The 21085-nt window shown below is 36.9% G+C and overlaps 1 pseudogene; it reads left to right on the top strand.

Annotated features, from left to right (window-relative positions):
* The first annotated feature begins 428 nt into the window (after positions 1 to 428).
* The window catches only part of LOC127905839 (uncharacterized), a 35812-nt pseudogene continuing 15155 nt past the window's right edge, over positions 429 to 21085 (top strand).

Raw genomic sequence — 21085 nt, 5'->3', positions numbered from 1 at the left:
TGCGTCAAGTTTCAAAATGTGATCCTTACTGTTTAGTTTTGTCCAAATCTTTTTGTTTCTATTATATTTGGGTTATCTAGGAGTCAAGTAACTGTTTTTGCTAATATTCGCTTCTGTTTTATTTCGTGTCTTCGTTTCGTCCACAATTCGTACGAATTTGCATTGCTACTCGCAAAATCATAATCGTAGTTTTGTTTTGCTTTGTTTTCTTATTTATTGATTCTTGAGTCTGAAAATTATAATTAGAGTGCGCTGCGAAGGCTACTTGATTTGTTGATTTCAGTTCCTAAGAAACCAAAAGAAAGCAAGTTGTGAGGTAAAAGGCATTGTGAGCTTATTAGAGTGAAAAGCCTTGATTTTTTTGTGTGATACACGAGAGGTGTGAGGATATATTTTGTGCTACTAACCAAATTTTGCAGATTCAAAGAATGTCTGAAAACAACGAATCAGCTACACAAAACGCTGACGTAGCTTTCCAATTGCGAGCCATAGGCCTGCAACTTGAGCTATTGTCTAGAACGTACAAGGATCTGAAAGATGAGGTGAATTCAGTAAAGCAACAGAATCGTGGGGCTGATCGTATGGCCGTACGGAATGATATGATTTTAAAGAGTTTGTTGACGAAAACGCAGATGCGGGTTAAGATGACTATGATTTTGCATCTGCTGGCCAAGGAATCAGGTCTGGACCAAACAGGGCTAGGAGGAATGTGAATTTCCATGGCATGGGTACTTATGAAGATATGGATGGGGACTTGGACACCATTAAACTGAAAATTCCTAACTTTCAAGGTAAAAACGATCCTGAGGCTTATTTGGAGTGGGAGAAAAAGGTAGATTGGATTTTTGATTGCCATAGCTATTCTGAACAAAAGAAGGTGAAATTGGTGATAATTGAGTTTACGGAGTATGCATTGATTTGGTGGGATCAAATTGTAATCAGTAGGAGGAGGAATGGGGAGTGACCCGTTCAGACTTGGGGGAGATGAAAGTCTTAATGAGGAGACGATTTGTGCCAAACCACTATTACAGAGACTTATATCTGAAGCTCTGATGTGCATCATGGGAATTATAATCCATCTTGTAAAGCTAAAACTAATATGCAAGAGGATTCAGATGGTCCAATGACAAGAGCGAGAGCGAAACAACTACAAAGGGCCTTGACGAGTCAAATTGGAATGATTGAAGCTGCGTCGGAGTTAAAAATTAGCAATCAGTTTGAAATTGGTTCAAGGATGTTTATTTGCCTACAATTGGAACTTGGAGATGAGAAAAGCCCTTAATTTTTCTTTTGATGCTGGGCTACTCGAAATTGGGTTGATATGCAAATAAGTGAAGGAATTGATGCTGTTTATGGTCAGAACAGCAAATGAATTTGAACCCGAATTTGAAGTCATCCATTGCATGTGAAAACAAGACTAATCTAGGTGGATTTCAAGTTCAGAACGTGTTCTTTCTAGATTGTCCAACCATGATTGCATTGAACTTTTGTGTAAGAAGATATGGTTGTTTTAAATTTGGTCTGTTTGTGTTAGAAAGGTCAAAAAACGTGTGCTAGTTAATTTGTCTAGGTTAGTTTGTCAAAGTCTGTTTTTGGGGCTTGACTTCTGCTATGTTGAATTATTCCTAACTTTGGAGGGATGTTCCAATTATAAATATAGTATAAGAATATGTAATAAAGAACTTTTGGCCAAGATTTGAAACTTAATTCACAGAATTAAGAGTTGTTCTTCCAAATTGATTTTGTGAAGAACCCTACCTGACTTATCACTCTTCAATCACAAAGAGTGTGGCGTCGAAATCCTAGATTGATCTTTGTGGCGTCCAGATCGACTTATCAAAGTATCATTCTAGTCTATCCTCCATCTTATTTACCTTGAAATCACTATAATCCAGCCTAAACACCAAAAGAAAGACAACACAACCAGACCCATCCTTCATCCATTTTCGTCAGATTCATTGTTGCCGATTTTCGAATCATTCACGGCACATCATCTGGTATCAGAGCATCAGTTGCGATCTAAGGCAGGAGCCAAAAACAGAAGAAAGGCTTGCTGGAATTAAGGTTGATAAACTTAATTATGGCTGGAGATAAAGAAGATTTGCCAAGAGGGTTAAGTTTGGAACAGGCACAGGTTATGGGCTTACAACGATCTCATGCTGAGATTCGGGATGAAATGACTGGAATTCGTGAACAGTTGAATACCCTTATGCAAATGATGCAAAGACATAATTTGCAACCCCAACAAAGGCAAGCACTTAGGGTGCCACGAAATGATATTATAGAAGCTGACGAAGATCCAAATGGAGATGATGAGGCCGACGATAGGGGCAGACCAAGAAGGCAGAATTATAATCCTCCTAATGGTCTCAAACTTAAGATTCCACCGTTTAGAGGAAGTAGTTCACCTGAGGAATACCTGGAGTGGATTCAGAAGGTTGAAAAGGTGTTTGAATGGTATGAATATTCTGAAGAAAGGAAGTGCAAGGTGGCAGCACTTGAGTTTACAGATTATGCTCTTTTATGGTGGGAAAACTTGAAGATTCAGAGGAGAAGGGATGGAGAAGAGGAGATTACAACGTGGGCAACTATGAAAAGAGTGATGAAGAAGAGATTTGTTCCTGATTACTATAAACAGGAGCTATACATCAGACTTCAAACTTTGCGACAAGGATCTTTGAGCGTGGAAGAGTATGTGAAAGAGTTTGAGTTGCTACTGATTCGATGTGAATTGATGGAACCCCAAGAGCAAACAATAGCTAGATTTCTTGGAGGGTTGAGGAAGGATATAGCTAATGTTGTTGAATTACAGCCGTACATCTTCCTTGAGGAAGTTATAAAGCTTGCAACTCGAGTAGAGAGGCAGCAGAAACGAGGAGGTGTCCGAACTGGTGTAACTACGTCAAGCACAACAAGGGCTGTTTCTACACCTACACGAACATGGATGGATGTTAGCATGGACTTTGTACTTGGGTTACCAAGAACACAGCGTGGAAAGGATTCAATAATGGTCGTGGTTGATCGATTCTCCAAAATGTCTCACTTCATTCCTTGCAACAAAACTGATGATGCAGTACATGTTGCTGATTTGTTCTTTCAAGAGATTGTTCGTTTGCATGGAGTTCCTAAAAGCATTGTCTCTGATCGTGATACAAAGTTCTTAAGCCACTTTTGGAAGACTCTTTGGAGGAAGCTTGGAACGAAGTTACTTTTCAGTACGGCATGTCATCCACAAACTGATGGACAAACTGAGGTAGTAAACCGAACTTTATCTTCTTTGTTACGAGCTGTTATACATAAGAATTTGAAGAGTTGGGATACTTGTTTGCCTATTGTGGAGTTTGCATATAATCGTAGTGTGCATGGGGCTACAAAATTTTCACCATTTGAGGTTGTGTATGGCTTTAATCCTTGTGTTCCTATTGATCTTATTCATATTCCAATTGATGAGAGGACATCTATGGATGGAATTAGAAAGGCAGAATTGATGAAGAAACTACATGAGCAGGTTCGATTACATATTGAGGAGAAAACGATAAAGTATGCTAAACAGGCTAACAAGGGGCGGAAAATGGTTAGGTTTGAACCTGGAGATCTTGTTTGGATTCATATTAGCAAGGGCAGATTCCCAAGCAAACGTAAGTCCAAGTTGATGCCAAGAGCTGATGGTCCATTTCAGGATTATAGAGAAGGTGAATGACAATGCGTATAAGGTAGATCTTCCTGGTAATTACAACGTATCAGCTACTTTTAATGTGAAAGACTTGACTCCATACTTGGATGACTATGACGATTCTAATTTGAGGACAAATCATTTTCAACCCGGGGCTGATGATGTGCATCATGGGAATTATAATCCATCTTGTAAAGCTAAAACTAATATGCAAGAGGATTCAGATGGTCCAATGACAAGAGCGAGAGCGAAACAACTACAAAGGGCCTTGACGAGTCAAATTGGAATGATTGAAGCTGCGTCGGAGTTAAAAATTAGCAATCAGTTTGAAATTGGTTCAAGGATGTTTATTTGCCTACAATTGGAACTTGGAGATGAGAAAAGCCCTTAATTTTTCTTTTGATGCTGGGCTACTCGAAATTGGGTTGATATGCAAATAAGTGAAGGAATTGATGCTGTTTATGGTCAGAACAGCAAATGAATTTGAACCCGAATTTGAAGTCATCCATTGCATGTGAAAACAAGACTAATCTAGGTGGATTTCAAGTTCAGAACGTGTTCTTTCTAGATTGTCCAACCATGATTGCATTGAACTTTTGTGTAAGAAGATATGGTTGTTTTAAATTTGGTCTGTTTGTGTTAGAAAGGTCAAAAAACGTGTGCTAGTTAATTTGTCTAGGTTAGTTTGTCAAAGTCTGTTTTTGGGGCTTGACTTCTGCTATGTTGAATTATTCCTAACTTTGGAGGGATGTTCCAATTATAAATATAGTATAAGAATATGTAATAAAGAACTTTTGGCCAAGATTTGAAACTTAATTCACAGAATTAAGAGTTGTTCTTCCAAATTGATTTTGTGAAGAACCCTACCTGACTTATCACTCTTCAATCACAAAGAGTGTGGCGTCGAAATCCTAGATTGATCTTTGTGGCGTCCAGATCGACTTATCAAAGTATCATTCTAGTCTATCCTCCATCTTATTTACCTTGAAATCACTATAATCCAGCCTAAACACCAAAAGAAAGACAACACAACCAGACCCATCCTTCATCCATTTTCGTCAGATTCATTGTTGCCGATTTTCGAATCATTCACGGCACATCAAGCTCCAAGGTCTGAATCAAGGTTATAAGACAGTAGATGAATATCACAAAGAGATGGAGATAACAATGATTCGGGCCAATATTGTTGAGGATAGAGAAGCCACCATGGCTAGGTTTCTTAATGGGTTGAATCGGGACATTGCCAATGTGGTTGAGCTACAGCACTATGTGGAGCTAGAGGACATGATGCACATGGCTACGAAGGTGGAGAGACAACTTCGGAAGGGACATGCTCGGCCAGCGTTTAATTCGGGCTCTTCATCATCTTGGAAGCCGAATCTAAAGAGAGAGGGTACTGTCCGGCCAAGATCCTTTGTTCCTTCTAGAACTGAAGTACCAAAGGCTAAGTTGAGGTTCCTCCTGATGCCAAAGGTAAATCTGAAACTCAACCTAAACGTACCCGTGACGTTAAATGTTTCAGGTGTCAAAGACATGGACATTATGCTTCAGAGTGTGGACAAGAGAATCATGATGATTAGAGATAATGGTGATATGGAATCTGAAAGTGACACATCTGATTGTGAAGGAATGCCACCATTGGAGGATAGTGATGGGGATGAGTTAGCAAGGTTCAGGTAAAGGAAGATGAAATTAATAAACAAAGGGAGAACATCTTCCATACGCGTTGTTATGTACAAAGCAAGGTGTGTGGTTTAATTATAGATAGTGGAAGCTGTGTTAATGTTTGTAGTACCACCCTTGTTAGTAAACTGAATTTGTGTACTGTTAAGCATGCTAAACCATATAGATTGCATTGGCTGAATGATAGTGGTGAAGTGAAAGTGACTCAACAGGTTGTGGTTCCATTTTCGATTGGGAAATATGTTGATGAAGTTCTGTGCAACGTGGTACCAATGCAAGCAAGTCACATCTTCTTGGGGAGACCATGGCAATATGATAGGAAGGCAATTCATGATGGGGTTAAAAATAGGTATACCATTGTAAAAGATGGTAAAACCATCACTCTTGTACCTCTTACACCCAAACAGGTGTATGATGATCAAATAAAGCTAAAAAGTGAGCATGAGGCATTGGGGAGAGAAAATCAAGGTGAGAAACAAGGGGAGAGAAGACCATCAGATTCTTCTAGAACTCAAACCACTACAACCCATTCGGCCACCCATCCAAACACAAACAAATATTCAGCCAACACTCCAAACAAATCAAACCATTCGACCACAACTCAAAAACACCCAAATCTGGCCGAGAGTGGAGGTAAGACAAGAGGAGTGAAGAAAGTCAGTAAGGGTGATGAGAATTGTGTGGAAAAAGTAAAAAAACAACCCAATTTTTATGCTAGAGAGGGTGAGGTCAGATCTGCATTTTTCACTAACAAGCCAATGATTTTACTTGTGTACAAAGAGGCTTACTTTAATACTAATGATCTTGATCATATTGTGCCTAGTGTTGCTATTGCTTTGTTGCAGGAGTTTGATGATGTGTTCCCCGACGATACTCCTAGCGAATTACCACCATTGAGGGGGATAGAGCATCAGATTGATTTCGTACCCGGAGCTTCAATTCCTAACCGACCAGCCTATAGAAGCAATCCCGAGGAGACAAAGGAGCTTCAAAGGCAAGTTGATGAGCTGATGGAAAAGGGCTACATTCGTGAGAGTATGAGCCCGTGTGCTATACCCGTGCTACTTGTGCCTAAGAAGGATGGAACATGGAGGATGTGTGTTGATTGCAGAACCATCAACAACATAACGGTTTAGTATAGACACCCCATTCCTAGGCTTGATGACATGTTAGATGACTTACATGGATCCTGTATTTTCTCTAAAATCGACTTGAAAAATGGGTACCATCAAATTAGAATGAAAGAAGGTGATGAGTGGAAAACAACATTTAAGACTAAACATGGTTTGTATGAATGGTTTAGTAATGCCGTTTGGACTTACAAATGCACCTAGTACGTTTATGCGTTTAATAAATCATGTGTTGCGTGCATTCATAGGTAAGTTTGTGGTTGTGTATTTTGATGACATTCTGATCTATAGCAAGAACTTAACTAAGCATCTTGATCATTTGCGTAATGTACTTAGTGTGTTGCGTAGTGAGAAATTGTATGCTAATCTTAAAAAGTGTGCCTTTTGCATGGAGAAAATTGTGTTTCTTAGCTATGTTGTAACTGCACAGGGTATCGAGATGGATGAGGAGAAAGTTAAGGCCATCCGGGATTGGCCTACACCCAAATCGGTAAGTGAGGTAAGGAGTTTTCATGGGTTAGCTAGTTTTTATAGGCGTTTTGTGAAAGATTTCAGTACAATAGCTGCACCCTTGAATGAAGTTGTTAAAAAGTCAGTTGGGTTTAAATGGGGGGAGGAACAAGAATTGGCTTTTGTTCTTTTGAAAGATAAATTATGTTCTGCACCTGTTTTGGCTTTATCTGACTTTACAAAAGCATTTGAAATAGAATGTGATGCATCTGAAATGGGAATAGGTGCTGTTTTGATGCAGGATCAGAGACCTATTGCATATTTTAGTGAGAAGTTAAGTGGAGCGACCTTGAACTATCCCACTTACGACAAAGAACTCTATGCATTGGTAAGAGCACTTGAGACATGGCAACATTACTTGTGGCCAAAAGAGTTCGTAATCCATTCGGATCATGAGTCTTTGAAACATCTGAAAGGACAAGGTAAGTTGAATAGAAGGCATGCAAAATGGGTTGAATTCATTGAAACTTTTCCTTATGTAATCAAGTATAAGCAAGGCAAAGAGAACATCGTAGCTGATGCACTTTCGTTCAGGTATGTTCTGTTACACACAATGAATACTAGATTGCTAGGCTTTGAATATGTGAAGGAATTGTATGATAATGATTCTGACTTTGCCGAGATTTATAATGCATGTGGACATTCGGCTTTTGGTAAGTTTTATTTAAAGGATGGTTATTTGTTCAAAGAGAATAGATTGTGTGTTCCTGCTAGTTCTTTGCGTGAATTGCTTGTTCGTGAAGCACACGGGGGTGGTTTAATGGGTCACTTTGGGGTTGCGAAAACCTTGGATGTATTGCATGAGCATTTTTATTGGCCAAAGTTGAAAAGAGATGTGCAACGAATTTGTGAACAGTGCATTGCTTATAGAAAGGCAAAATCTAGAGTACAACCGCATGGGCTATATACACCATTACCTGTACCTACTGAACCTTGGGTAGATATCTCTATGGACTTTGTTTTAGGTTTACCTAGGTCAAAGAAAGGTAGAGACTCTATTTTTGTTGTGGTTGATAGGTTTTCTAAAATGGCGCATTTCATTGCATGCAATAAAACGGATGAATCTCATATCGCAGACTTGTTTTTTAGGGAGACTGTACGTTTGCATGGCATTCCTAAGAGTATAATGTCAGATCGTGATGTTAAGTTCCTTAGCTACTTGTTTCTGTTATCATTGTAAATCTGGGGTATGCCCCTTATAATGTTTGTATCTTCTTCTTTTAATACATACGTCAACTTACCAAAAAAAAAAAAAGTTCCTTAGCTACTTTTGGAAGACCTTATGGGGAAAGTTGGGAACTAAACTCTTATTTTCGACAACATGTCATCCTCAAATAGATGGACAAACTGAGGTAGTGAATAGAACATTATCCCAACTTTTGCGTGCTATAATTCAAAAGAATTTAAAGAGTTGGGAAGAATGTTTGCCTTTTGTTGAGTTTGCTTATAATAGAACTGTGCATTCGACCACTGGTTTTTCTCCATTTGAAATTGTTTATGGTTTTAATCCACTGACTCCTATGGACTTAAGTCTTTGCCTTTTGAAGAAAAAGTAAGTTTAGATGGTGAAAAAAAGGCAAAGATGGTGAGACAACTCCATGAGGGAGTTTGAATGCAAATAGAGAAAAAGAACAGACTTTACGCTTCTAAAGCAAATAAGGGACGTAAACTGGTTGTTTTCCAACCCGGTGATTGGGTTTGGGTGCACATGCGTAAGGAACGATTTCCTAACCAAAGAAAATCAAAATTACAGCCTCGTGGTGATGGTCCATTTTAGGTTTTAGAGAGAATCAATGACAACACATACAAAATTGACCTTCCAGGTGAGTATGGTGTTAGTGCTACCTTTAATGTTGCTGATCTTACGTTGTTTGACACAGATTTTGATTCGAGGTCGAATCCTTTCGAGGAGAGAGGGGATGATGGGGACCAGCCCAGAAACACCAGCAAGGACCCATTACATGTTCCAAATGGTCTAATGACTCGGTCCAAGACAAAGGCATTGAAAGAGGCATTGAATGCATTGAACGTTTCAACCAAGTCAGAATTGAAAGGTCCATTAGAGTATCAAGAGGAGACCCTAGTACATCTTATCCATGTGCAAGAGGGGTCCAACATAACCTTATTTGGGCCATGAGGTGAGGACAGCAAAGGAAACAAAAGAATCCTTCTACAACTTGGAAACAACATGGGTGGCTACCTTTTCCTTTTGTTTCTAGGATTAAGGGGCTGCATGGAAGGCTATAAATAAGCCTTGAATCAGTTCAATAATATTTTACTTCCTTCTCTTCTTCTCATGACAGAACATGGATTTAATATTATGGGCTTTGTTTTATTTTGTTAGCTACAGCTCAAGGCTTGTTTGGGCTTAATTAATACTTTGTTTTCAGTTAGGATCCAAGGTTTGTTTTGATTAAGTTATGGGCTTCTCAGTTTAGGGTTTTGGGTCAGTTTTAAGTGGACCTCATTTAAGTCCACATAAGGGGTCCATTAGGGTTAACTTTTCAAGAACTATTTAAACTCATGTAAGCCAAAATTTCGGCAGCTTGGATGACAATTACTTCTGAATTTTTCAGTTTTAACGTGTGAGAGTGATTCTTGCATTCTTCAGTTCTTGAACGAACTGAATCTGACTTATCGAAGATTAACTGGCTTCGTGGCGTCATTCTACTCAATCCAATAGTGTTGGTGCCTTGGGGCAGGTTTCCATTGTGTCACACTCCTATCAGACCTATTTCGGCTTTCCGGGATCAGATCTCAATCTTGATTGTGGGTTGCGTGACCGTGATCACGAGGTTCGCATCAGTAATTTTCGGATTTTTATTATTTTTATTATTTTCTTCTTAGTCTTTGGGTTATTATTACTTATTTGGGTCAATTGTAAGTGGGCATCATATAAGTCCCCATAAGGGGGGTCCATTAGGGTTTATTTAAGTCTAGAGTTAGTATAAATAAGGGCATAACCAGACATGTAAGTTAGATGGTTCAGATTAATAAAACTTGTTGTTTGCCACACTTTGTGTGTGTGTGTGTGTGTGTGTTGGTGAGATAATCTCCTTTCCATGGTTCTCTAAAGAACTGAACAACGACTTATCGAAGAACAATTATCTTAGTGGCGTCATCCTTATATTTCTCGTTCGCGAATCAATATTCGTTGGGTGGGGGTCTCCGTTTCCAATAGTACTGGTGCCTAAGTACAAGTTATCTTCGTGTCACACTCCTATCAAACCTGTTTTACTTGGCTTTCTGGGAATTGGTGTCTTTGCGTGTGGGTTGCGTGACCATGTGATCACGAGGTTTGCATCAGAGGATGTGTGTCGATTTTTGTGCCATCAATAACATAACGGTAAAGTATCGACATCCTATTCCTAGGCTTGATGACATGCTAGATGAGTTAAATGGATCATGTATTTTCTCTAAGATTGACTTAAAAAGTGGGTACCATCAAATTAGGATAAAAAGGGTGATGAGTGGAAAACTACATTTAAGATTAAGCATGGTTTGTATGAATGGTTAGTCATGCCGTTTGGACTTACAAATGCGCCTAGCACGTTTCTGTGTTTAAGATTATGTATTGCGTACATTTATAGGTAAGTTTGTTGTTGTGTATTTTGATGACATTTTGATCTATAGCAAGAACTTAAATGAGCATCTTGATCATTTGAGTAATGTACTTAGTGTGTTGCGTAGTGAGCAAATATGCTAATCTTAAGAAGTGTATCTTTTGCATGGAAAAAATTATGTTTCTTGGCTATGTCGTAACTGCGCAGGGTATCGAGATGGACGAGGAGAAAGTTATGGCCATCTGGGATTGGCCTACACCAAAATCGATAAGGTAAGGAGTTTTCATGGACTTGCTAGTTTTTATAGAAGGTTTGTGAAGGATTTTAGTACTATTGCTGCACCTTTAACTGAAATTGTGAAAAAGTCTGTTGGATTCAAATAGAATGATGAACAGGATGAGGCTTTTAATTTGTTGAAAGATAAACTTTGTTCGACGCCTATTTTAGCTTTTTTACGAGAGCATTTGAAGTTGAATGTGATGCGTTAGGTATTGGTATAGGAGCTGTGTTAATTCAGGATAGGAGGCCCATTGCGTATTTCAGCGAAAAACTTAATGGGGCAGCTTTGAATTACCCTACATATGACAAGGAGCTCTATGCCTTGGTAAGAACTTTAGAGATGTGGCAACATTACCTGTGGCCCAAGGAGTTTGTGATACATTCTGATCATGAATCGTTGAAGCAGTTGAAAGGGCAAGGTAAGTTGAGTAGGAGACATGCCAAATGGGTTGAATTTATTGAAACCTTTCCGTATGTAATCAAGTATAAGCAAGGGAAAGAAAACATTGTGGTTGATGGACTTTCGCGCAACTATGTTCTTTTATCTACTTTGAATGCTAGATTTCTAGGATTTGAACACATAAAAGAATTGTACAAGGATGATAGTGATTTTGCTAATGTTTACAATGCTTGCGAAACTTCGGCTTTTGGAAAGCTTTATAGACTTGATGGATATTTGTTTAAAGAAAGTCGTTTGTGTGTTCCATTAAGTTCTATGCGTGAAATGCTTATAAAGTTGATTTGCCAGGTGAGTATGGTGTTAGTGCTACCTTTAACGTTTCTGATCTTACTCTTTTTTTTGGTAAGTTGACGTATGTATTAAAAGAAGAAGATACAAACATTATAAGGGGCATACCCCAGATTTACAATGATAACAGAAACATAAAACAACAGATGGCTACAGGCTAGCCACCGACCACAAAACTGAAACCTCACTAGATTCGTTAGGGAAACCAATACAACCAGCTAACTAACACATTAAGAATCTATGGTATTCACCCTCCAAGCTCGTTGGATCCTTTTGTTTTCATTTGTTGGTACAACATTCCTCATCAAATCAAGCTTATCATGAATGATACATTCGATTTGATTAAAGACCAAATTCGAAGTTCTAGACAGTCCAGCAAAGATCCTTGCATTCCGTTCTTGCCATACATGATTAAAGACCAAAACTCAGTTCTCATATCTGAACCTGACCAAAGAAAGGATTTCATAATTTGCTCCACATTTTTAATTACTTGCCCAGGTAAGAGAAAGAGAGATGCCTAATAGACCTGTATGGAAAATAAGACTGAATTAATCAGTTGTACCCGTCCTGCATACGAGAGTGTTCTACAAGTCCAATGTCGAACTTTAGAGGTGATTCGATCCACGAGGCCCTTACAATAAATAGCCTTTAGTCTGGACGAGAGAAGAGGTACTCCCAAATATTTCATAGGGAGCTCCCCCTGTCTAAACCCAAGAATATGAATAATTTATTCCCTCTCAGCATTTAACACACCGCTCAAGAAGATGTCACTTTTGTTTGGATTTGGATACAAACCTGATAGATCTTGAAACTTTGTGAGCACAGTTCTGATCATACGAATTGAGTTTACATCCCCGTTGCTAAAAATCATCAAGTCATCAGCAAAACAAAGATGAGAAATTTTGTCCTTCTTGCATTTCCAGTGGAACTTGAATTCTTGGTTGGCACTCATCTTGCAGAATAGCCCCGAAAGGATTTCCATACATAGGACAAACAAATATGGGGACAATGGATCCCCTTGTCTCAGCCCTCTTCCCCCTTGAAAGTAACCTGCAAGCTCACCATTGACGTTGATAGAGAATTGACATGATGTAACACAAACCATGATCCAATCAATGACTGTTCTAGGGAATCCCATTTTTATTAACATAGCGTCAACGAAATCCCACCGCACCGAGTCATAAGCCTTCATCAGATTAACTTTCATAGCACAATGAGCAGGTCCCGTAGATTTATGATAGCCTTTCATTAGTTCCTGAGACAAAAGAATGTTATCACTGATTCTCCGTCCTGAGATAAAAGCAGTCTGATATGGACCAACTAAGGATGGCAAAACAACTATGATTCTCCCAGCTAGAATCTTAACGATGCATTTGTACACTGTATTGCAGCAAGATATAGGACGAAAATCTGTCAACCTTGTAGGATTAGCAACTTTAGGAATAAGGGAAATGGATGTAGCATTCATTTCTTTAAGCATTCTACGAGGCTGATATAGGTGATGATTCGAGGTCAAATCCTTTTGAAGAGAGAGGGGATGATGCGGATCATCCCAACACCAAGCGTAATCATGCCAATGACCCATTGGAGGTGCCAATTGGGTCAATCACAAGAGCTAGGGCAAAGAAGCTTAAAGAAGCATTGAATGAGCTTGTTCAAAACATATGGAGCAAAATGGACCTAGAGAGGCTTGAGACATTTAAGGAGCATGAAGGACAGCCTTTAATTCATCTAGTTCAGGTCCAAGAAGAGCCAAATTCGTGTGGAACAAAGGGTTGATGTGTCCGGCCTAATACCAGCCTTGTTAGGTTTGTTATTTTTCCTAATGCTACAAGGATAAAAAGTCAGCAATTTATTCTCCTAATTAAGTAAGGAAGTTGGCCATATCTTATTCCTAAAGAGGGGAGGACTATTTAATGCTTTTCCTAACTTAGGAAGGAAAGTAATTAAATCAGCAACAAAGGAGGAAATTTATTTTGTTATTTGTCCAAGTTAAACAAGGAAATCCAAGCTAATCAAGGACATCAAGGGGGCAGCAAGACAAATTTTTCAAATCAGAATTTTCCTAGTTTATTTAAGACTTCTTAAAGGCAGCAAATCTGATCTTATCATATTTAGAATATTAAATTCAAATTATTTATTGTTATTATTATTTTCTTCTTAGTTTAGGGTTTTATTTATATTATTTGGGTTTACTTATAAGTGGGCCTCATATAAGTCCACACAAAGGGTTCATTAGAGTTTGTTTCAGTCTAGAGTCAGTATAAATAAATGCATAACCAGACATGTAAGGGTTATATAATTTTCATATCAATAAACTTCTTTTGTTGCATTTGTTATGTGTTGGTAGGATAATCTCCCTTTCTTGGTTCTCTAAAGAACTGAAAAACAACTTATCGAAGAACAACTAATTTCGTGGCATCATCCTTATACTTCTCGTTAGCAAATCAATATTCGCTGGGTGGGGTTTCTGTTTCCAATAGTGTTGGTGCCTAGGTACAAGTTATTTTTGTGTCACATTTCTATCAAACCTAATTTACTTGACTTTTCGAGCATTGATGTCTTTGTGTATGAGTTGTTTGACCTCGTGTTAAAGAGGTTCACATCAAAAGTCCTATATATAATTTCTTTAGTTTTTTTTTTCTTGTCACTGTAGAACCGTGTACCATATATTAGAGAAAAATGTGAATTTGATGGGTTATTTTCTAATAATTAATAATAAAAATTCATAAGAGTTTTTTGTTGAAATTCTTTTTTCATTTTAAGGAATTCCTTAGTTGTCCAGAAACAAGTACTAGCAGTAGAGAATATTCGAGAGAACAATGAAAAAATAATTGTAATAATCAATATTCTAAATGTGTGTATTCTTGTTCTTGTATTCGATGCAAAGGTTTTTCTTGATTTTCTTGAAACTTAATTAAATACAAAGAGGTTTTTTTTAAAAATGTTAATATGGAAAGAAGAAAAAAAGTAAAAGATATTATACAAAAAATAGAGGGTTACTTTTCGTTCTAAAATCTAAAAAAAATGGATTTGATACAAATAAATAAATAAACTAAAAGAACTGATCAATATAGAAATGATTTTCCAATTTTATTCCACAGCGAATTTCCATAGTGATTGCAGGTGCATCTAAGAGGAGTTGTGTTGGATTTAGAAGAGTTGTCTTAAATAAACAAACAAAGTTCTTAAAACTTTTGTGTGTTGCTCAAGTATGTTATGTTATGTCATAATCCAAAATTTAACACAATTCAAAAATATATTCCAAAAATAAATAAAAAAGTGTTTTTGATACATTTCAGTCATTCACATGCCTATTTTGTATTTTTTTAATTATTTTTCTCTTATTGTTGTCCTTTCAAATAATCAAATTCAAAGAAATATATTTTTTACGCATTCACATCCATTTTGTAATTCTTGGTTTCTTATCAAATGGATGTTAACATTTTTTTTGGAAAAATCAAAATACAAAAAAATAGACAAGGGACTAAAGTGTAAAACAAGAAAAATAAGGGACCAAAACAAAATTGAGTTACTTGGGGAACAAGTAACTAAAAAAAGATGACAAAATTTGTGAGGCCTTCCAAAAAAAAAGTTATCCATCATCCCTTCCACCAAAACCATAAGCACCATGGGTAGAGAGAAAATGTGTTGAAAATAAAGAGAAAACAAGAGGACACTATTCATATAAGAGAGATGATATGCATCATGCTTCTAACATGAAAGAGGTTGATTCTAAGATGTATGGGCTTTCAGATGGTTCAATGATATGAGAGCTCGGACGAAACAACTACAAAGTGCCTTAACAAGTCAGATGAGCGCGACTAAGGTTTCAATGAGTTTGGAGGCTTATAACTTGAATGGAAATTGTTCAAATATGTTTGTTTGTTTTCAAATAAGGCTTGGGTTATGATTTGGAAGTTTTGGAGAGTTTGGGTTTCATGTCAAAATTGTGGGTTAATTTGAGCCTGAATTTTCACCACTTTATTGCATTGGAAAATAAGCCTATTCTACATGGTTTTCAGGTTCAAAATGTCATCTTTCTAATTTGTCTAACCAGGCATGCATTGGAGTTTTGTACAAAAAGTTATGGTTGTTTTAATTTTTGTGTGTGTCTATGTGTGTGTTTTATAAGTCAAGAATATATGTAGTAGTAGTATATGTATTATTTGTTTAGTTTTTTTAACAAAGTTATTTATTTGGATTTCAATCATGTCATTTTGATATTTCTTAGACTTTGAGGGTTGTTCCAAGTATATAATGATGTCTCAGACCAAATATGAGAGTCTTTTTAATATAAAACTTTTTAACTTCTCATTTAAAGAGTTTTCTTCCTTGTTCTCCCATTTTCATAATTGGTTGAAGAACAATTCAGACTTATCATTCTTAATCACAAAAAAGTGTGGTGTCTTTATTGTAATAGGAGTTCCTTTGTGGTTTCTATGACTTATCAAAGACTTTCATTAAAACTTTATTCACCATCTCCATTATAAATCATGTGATTTTCAGCCTCATATCAGATTGCTAGTTTGTTTGGGTTAGAAAGCTTAGGCATATCATCTTGGTATTAGAGCCAAGGATGATGTGCCGTGAATGATTCAAAAATCGGCAACAATAAATCTGATGAAAATGGATGAAGGATGGGTCTGGTTGTGTTGTCTTTCTTTTGGTGTTTAGGCTGGATTTCAAGGTAAATAAGATGGAGGATATACTAGAATGATACTTTGATAAGTCGATCTTGACGCCACAAAGATCAATCTAGGATTTCGACGCCACACTCTTTGTGATTGAAGAGTGATAAGTCAGGTAGGGTTCTTCACAAAATCAATTTGGAAGAACAATTCTTAATTCTGTGAATTAAGTTTCAAATCTTGGCCAAAAAGTCCTTTATTACATATTCTGATACTATATTTATAACTGGAACATCCCTCCAAAGTTAGGAAAAATTCAACATGACAGAAGTCAAACCCAAAAATCAGACTTTGACAAACTAACCTAGACAAATTAACTAGCACACGTTTTTTGACCTTTCTAACATAAACAAACCAAATTTAAAACAACTATATCTTCTTACACAAAAGTCCAATGTAATCATGGTTGGACAATCTAGAAAGAACACGTTCTGAACTTGAAATCCACCTAGATTAGTCTTGTTTTCACATGCAATGGATGACTTCAAATTCGGGTTCAAAATCATTTGTTGTTCTGACCATAAACAGCATCAATTCCTTCACTTATTTGCATATCAACCCAAATTCAAGTAGCCCAGCATCAAAAGAACCATTAAGGACTTTTCCCATCTCCAAGTTCCAATAGTAGGCAAATAAACATCCTTGAATCAATTTCAAACTGATTGCTAATTTTTAACTCCGACGCAGTTTCAATCATTCCAATTTGACTCGTCAAGGCCCATTGTAGTTGTTTCACTCTCGCTCTTGTCATTGGACCATCTGAATCCTCTTGCATATTAGATTTAGCTTTATAAGATGGATTATAATTCCCATGATGCACATCACAAGGTTTCAGAATTGATTTGAGACTTTGTATGTGGCTAACTTGAGATCAGAAATATCAAAGATTGTGAGCTAAAACAAATTGTTTTCTTTGACTTGGAATTGGATTGGAATGAGTTTTCCTTTGTTGATTGTGGTGGTTGTTTGTATTCTTTATTGAATTTTTTATTTAAGTTGAAAGACATTGTTGGTCATATTTATGTGTGAATTGTGAGAAATCGACATACTATGGTTGGAGAAAAAGATGAAGCTATGAGAGGAATCAGTTTGGAACAAGCGCAACTTATTGGGTTGCAACGATCTCATGACGAGATTTGAAAATAAATAACAGGAATTCATGATCAGAAAATTTCAGAAGCAGATAACCTGATTAATGGAGCCAATCTTTGATACCAAATGATGCGAACCTCGTGATCACATGGTCACGCAACCCACATGCACCAATTCCTGGAAAGCCAAGTAAATTAGGTTTGATAGGAGTGTGACACAAATATAACTTGTACCTAGGCACTAGCACTATTAGAAATGGTAAACCCCCACCCAACAAATATTGATTCGTGAACGAGAAGTATAAGGATGACGCCACGAAGCCAGTTGTTCTTCGATAAGTCATTTTTCAGTTCACAAGTCAAAAGGAAGTAAATAACAAAATTCATACAGCCTCTATTAAACCGTCTTGCGATGCCTTCCCGAACTTCGATTGATTTGAAATTTGAACTCAAGGTAGGACAACATGTCAAGAGACTCCATGTACAATTTAAGCTCGATCCAACGGTCGGATTGAGAATTATGACTATTGTGTAAAACTGGATAGTTGCACATTTGATGCGAGCCTCGTGATCATGTGGTCACACAACCCACATGCAAAGACACCAATTCCCAGAAAAGCCAAGTAAATCAGGTTTGATAGGAGTGTGACACAAAGATAACTTGTACCTAGGCACCAACACTATTGGAAACGGAGAACCCCCCACCCAACGAATATTAATTCGCGAACGAGAAGTATAAGGATGATGCCACGAAGACAGTTGTTCTTTGATAAGTCATTTTTCAGTTCTTTAGAGAACCATGAAAGGGAGATTAACCCACCAACACACACACACAAAGTGCGGCAAACAAGAAGTTTAATTAATCTGAATTGTCTAGCCTTACATGTCTACTTATGCCCTTATTTATAGTGACTCCAAACTAAAATAAACCCTAATGGACCCCTTATGTGGACTTATATGATGCTCACTTACAATTAAACCCAAATAATATAAATAAACCCTAAACTAAGAAGAAAATAATAGTAACAATAAGAATTCCGAAATTAATATCCTAAATATTGACACGACCAAAAGATTGATGTCTTCTCCCAAGTGCAGGAGTGTCCAAGTAATAAATAACCGGCAAAACCGGGGTCGAACCACAGGGAGGTTAATTGTATAAATTATAGATAATAACAACAATAACAACAAAAGCAATAATAATAAGTTTAAAGAGAGCTTTGAGATGTAATATTGATGTAAGGATTAAACAAGGATAAAAATAATTGTCAAGGTTAGAGGATCCACTAATGGTATTTCAAACAAGTATAATATAAACTCTTTTTATTACTCAACTGGAAACCACACACAAAGGAGGTTCCAATCGGATTTGTTAACATGATTACATTAATTATCTTATTCGAATAATGCTAATACTTGTAAATGTTGTCAGGCATTCATGATTATAACTTATGTTAACAACAAATCAAGTTCCTTTCATAGCTCAGGTGTCGGTTATACCATACAATATGGGCTATGAAAGTGCCAAGTATTTAGTTGTACCAAGTGTTATACAACATAAATCTAGATTAACCATTTAACAAGCAAAGTATTAAAAGTGAATAAGATAACAAATATAAAGCATGTTAGTATCCAACATTAAGGTCCATGTTAAGTTTATATTATACTTATTCTTACACCATTAGTGTACCCTTTTCACCTTGACATAATTAACTTAGCAACACATAATGAAAGAAAGAAACATAAATAAACAAGGAGAGGAAATGAAAAGCATAAGCAAGAAATTAATATAAGCAAAACTTAAGCATTACAAAATATAAAGAGAGAGCAAGAGCATGATCTTGATCTGAAAACCAAGATGCCTAAATACATGGTAAATGCCTCCTTTTATAGGCCAAAATTCGGAACTATTGATTTGTTAACTAATTGATGAATGGGTGGCCACATCTTGACTTGGTGACAATTCTTATTTTCTTGTCTGCCAAAAACGTCATTGATAACGTCATAATTTGAACAGACTTGAATCATAAACGTTCTAGGGAATTGTCTCATCTTTCTAGGGTAAAAATTTGAGATCATTTGGACTTCTAGAACTCGAGATATGAGCTGAACACTGAACAGTGTCTGGGCTGCAGGACAGATTCAGACTTCTTCGTTGTTGCTACAATTTGGACTTGAAAACGGCCTTGTTAAATCTTAGGCTCCACATGAAAGTTGTAGGTCTAGGTCTTATCTTTCCATCCATATAAAGTAGACCTAAATCCGAGATCTACAGCTCCAGATATGACCCGATTACCGAACAATGTTCTAGTTTGGACTGCACCAACATCTCTTTTCTAAGTTTGGCCATCTCTTTGTCCTTTCAATTTCAGTACTTCAACTCATCAATCAATTCTTTCATTTATGTGATAGGCCTGCATTTAAGATGAACATTTACCATAAATTAAAGGTATCTTATATTATTAGATATGTTATTATAAAACATGCTTTAGTTAAGGAGTTATTGATACTTCAAGTGCAAAATGATGATATAAAACCTTGATAAAAATGCACTTTTAAGTACTAATCAAATATGCTAGAATCAGATTTGTCACCATTAAGATGTCCCAAATAGACCATGAAATCTGATCTGAAGGTATATTCTGAAGTCTTCTTTCCTTTTTGTAGCTATAATGAATTAGGAATCCTTGTAAGAAAAGGATTCTAAAACATTTATGAATCCTTGCCACACTTGGAACCTATGTTGCCCATTAAAGATCTTTGTAGAATTAGGAGTTTCCTAAAATAAGCTGCCACATCCTTTTAGGAAAAGAATCCTAGCCAAATAGGAAGTCCACAAGTCAAAAGGAAGTAAATAACAAAATTCGTACAACTGGATCGACCTTCTCAAGTAACCAACTATCTGAAGAATAAACATTAAAGTCGGAGAGAGAGAGAGAGAGATAGAGAGAGAGAGAGAGTGGTGCTGTCGGAGCTACATCTACTCCGTCCACCGTTGGATTGTTCTCATTTCTGACTATGTTGTTCCTTCCAACCTTCTCTCAATATTGACCGAACGGATTTGTTATCCAAACAACGAAGTAAGAGATATTGATCTCGCAATATTTCTACTATTCTGCATTTTCAGTTCTGGAACTATGAAGAAGTGGTGAAGTTGCAGCATAGTGAATGGATTGTCATAGACATGAAGGCCTTTGCCATATGTGAAGATTAAATCACAGTTCTTTGGAAAAAGTTTCATTTTTTCTTGCTAGTTTCAGAGTGGTTTGTCATAGCTTGATCTCCTTTGTTCACCGTTGGATCGTTACCATTTTTGAGTATGTTGTTCTTCGGAACCTACTCTACATCTTGACCGAACGGATCATTGTTAGAATCAGTGTACTGGGAGATATTGGCCTCGTAATTCTGTAATTCTCTCCTTCCTTCATGAACTATTCTGCATGTTGTTGTTTATGAGTTAGGTTGCTGTTATTTCTGAGTTTAGGTTGCTTCTTGGGCTCAGTTTATCTTTTTAGAATTTTGTTCTCTCTAGTATTTGTATGCTACCATAATGTCTCTATGTTCTTCTGTGGAAAATGTTCCAATGGTTAGCTCTAACATTGAACAACACAATCAAGTTAAGTCTAGACATACATTAAGATTAGAATTGCAAGATATGTTGAATAGCCATGGGATGAGGATTTCTCAATTTCAAGCTGATTCTGATGTTAGTACAGA

The sequence above is a fragment of the Populus trichocarpa genome, chromosome 10 (genome assembly GCF_000002775.5).
Source record: "Populus trichocarpa isolate Nisqually-1 chromosome 10, P.trichocarpa_v4.1, whole genome shotgun sequence".
Taxonomy (NCBI): Eukaryota; Viridiplantae; Streptophyta; class Magnoliopsida; order Malpighiales; family Salicaceae; genus Populus; species Populus trichocarpa.
This window is presented reverse-complemented; position numbering and strand designations above follow the sequence as displayed.